Below are 3,255 nucleotides of genomic sequence, written 5' to 3' on the forward strand. Positions count from 1 at the left end.
CTGTCAAAAACCCATATATGTTTTTGACTGGAATATATTGGAAGTTGGATTATCAGATCTTGGCTTAGGAGTGAAATATCTTCAAAGTAAGACCAGTTTCGTCTAAGTCTGAGTGTCATCAACTCAGGGTGTGAGTTTGGAGATGATTGGAGGACATCAATTTTTTCACTTAAAAACAACTCATAGGGGGACCCCTTTTAGTTTTTTTGAGTGAAAATATTTATTCTCTCCAATCTTCTCCAAACTCACACGCTGAGTAAGATAGACCCAGACAAAGATAGACCCGTTTGTAAAAACCTCTTATGTTGTTCTGAAGCTGAGATCTGATAATCCTACTTCCAATATATTCAAGTCAAAAAAAAATATATGGATTTTGGACAGTAGAATTTTACAACTCCAAAGACAGATATGAGATCAGGGAGTCATGGGATATATGGCTAAATGTATTTTTAGACATTACAATTATGTTTTCCTAAAACGTGCTCTGATGACAATATGTAGTGATGGGACACCATCCCACTTTGAACATATTTGACACAATATATATGGTAATTGAACAAGCATCCCACTTACAATATATTTGAAGCCATAAGGATGTATGGTAATTGGACAACCATCTCATTTCCAATATATTTGACACCATCAGGATATAGGGGAATTGGACAACTATCCCACTTACAATATATTTGACACCATCAGGATGTATGGGAATTGGACAACCATCCCACTTCCAATATATTTGACACCATCAGAATATATTGCAATTGGACAACCATCCCACTTCCAATATATTAGACACCATCAGGATAACCATCCCACTTCCAATATATTTGACACCATCAGAATATATTGCAATTGGACAACCATCCCACTTCCAATATATTAGACACCATCAGGACAACCATCCCACTTCCAATATATTTGACACCATCAGAATATATTGCAATTGGACAACCATCCCTCTTCCAATATATTTGACACCATCAGGATGTATGGGAATTGGACAACCATCCCACTTCCAATATATTTGACACCATCAGAATATATTGCAATTGGACAACCATCCCACTTCCAATATATTAGACACCATCAGGACAACCATCCCACTTCCAATATATTTGACACCATCAGAATATATTGCAATTGGACAACCATCCCTCTTCCAATATATTTGACACCATCAGAATATATTGCAATTGGACAACCATCCCACTTCCAATATATTAGACACCATCAGGACAACCATCCCACTTCCAATATATTTGACACCATCAGAATATATTGCCATTGGACAACCATCCCTCTTCCAATGTATTTGACACCATCAGAATATATTACAATTGGACAACCATCCCACTTCCAATATATTTGACACCATCAGAATATATTGCAATTGGACAACCATCCCACTTCCAATATATTTGACAGCAATTGGACAACCATCCCACTTCCAATATATTCGGAGGCCGGAAATACCCCATCCCAAACCCAATATAATATACATGTGTTGGGACATTCCATGTGCCACCTGGTGGACTGATGAAAAATTGCGGATAAAAGGCCCAAACTTTGATTATTCATATCTCTTTCCACGTGAGGAGTAGAGACTCAGCGAGGGCGCGGAACTTCGTGGCGTGTTCCCCTGAGCGCACTGGACCCGCTCTCGGGCTCGGCAAAAATCATTTAACGGGCGCCGCGCGCTAGCGCTCTGGTCCCGTCCGATGGCAATATACCATATGTGGATTGGGATGTTGAGTGGCTTTCTTAAGTTAAGGCTTTATGTTGTTTCAGCAATAACGCCATACACCAGTTGGTGGCAGTAAAGCATCATGATTCACGAAATACACAAACTTAACGTGTTAACGCGAAATTATACCCTACGTGTCAACACGGAGAATCCAACACGTTTAGAGCATAATTTAAAACAAATGAAAAAAAAAAAAAACCAGAGGAATTCAAGTTTATAAAGTGTATTGGACTAAAAACAATAAGCTTGTAGCCTACTTAGTGTATACTCAAATACCTACATGCAACATTGAGCCATGCTTTGGTACTGCGTTCTTATAATGTTTTTTGTGAATTGACTACACTCGGCTCAGAGTCACAGTCAGAAAACAGCGTTGTCCCACAGCAGGCTCAGTGTCACTTTTCTGAGTGTTCTTCGTCAGTAGTCATGGGGTAGTACTTCGCTGTCTAGCTTATATAATCCCTCTATTTTTTTGTAACCCTTATTTTGACCCAAATTTTGAATCTGCCCCTTCAGCTGTCCTAGGTGGGGAAAAGGTAATCCCCCCCAATATTGGACTTAAGTCCCCTCTCTATTTATCTTCTATGTATTTTATAACAACAATCGTATTTCTAAGATTCTCAATGATCTTTTTAATATTTGTTGATTAGAGGTGCATGGGAAGAGGAAGGCCTTAAAGATGACTTTCCATTTCTGTCCATAGGGGTGTGTTTTGTTTTTTAAATTTATTTATTTATTTTTAATGTATAGTTAAACAAATCATGTTCCTCGGCTGTGCAGCCCAGTAGTACCAGAGGTGATTAGGACATCTAATACCCCCTCTATCATACGGTAGATACAGTAGCCTGGGGTGTCTGTTGTTTCATAAAATTGTTTTTTAAGTGAGACAATACATTTTTTTGGTGGTGGTAAAGTATAATTTCTGCATGACCCAGTATTAAATTTTATATTTCTATAGTATTTTGTCTCTCTTCAAATGTAAAGTTAGATGTTGGTAAACCACAATAACCAGCTCCAAGAAAGCAATAATCATAAGTAAATGTTAATACACAGTTCATCTGTAAAAAAATTTTTTTAATAAATAAATTAAAAGTGTAAGAACCACTATAGACACTCTTGGGTATGCTCACAAAAAAGTTCACATGGAACAAAAACAAGGAACGTATATTTTGAAGAAAAAAATAAAAATAAAATAATAATACATCTTCGGTTGCACCGCCTGACGTTTTGTTTTTTGGGTGGTGAAGTTAAAATTAGAGTGAAAAGAAAATTTAGTAAAAACTTTTATATGTTGTGCAATACATATGATGCACTAAAATACGTTCTCCTAACTTCAGAAAATGTATTATATCAACTTTTAAATAATGTTTTAAAAAATGCATTTCTAAAAGCCTATTTTGAAAATGAAAAAATGCAATAATAAAATACAAAACCTACAAACAGGTAAATATGAAACTGCACTAGGAAAGATATTTAATAGAAATGTATCTGAAAAAATGTGAGAGCTG

Source organism: Hoplias malabaricus, unplaced genomic scaffold (genome assembly GCF_029633855.1).
Source record: "Hoplias malabaricus isolate fHopMal1 unplaced genomic scaffold, fHopMal1.hap1 scaffold_46, whole genome shotgun sequence".
In the NCBI taxonomy this organism is placed as follows: Eukaryota; Metazoa; Chordata; class Actinopteri; order Characiformes; family Erythrinidae; genus Hoplias; species Hoplias malabaricus.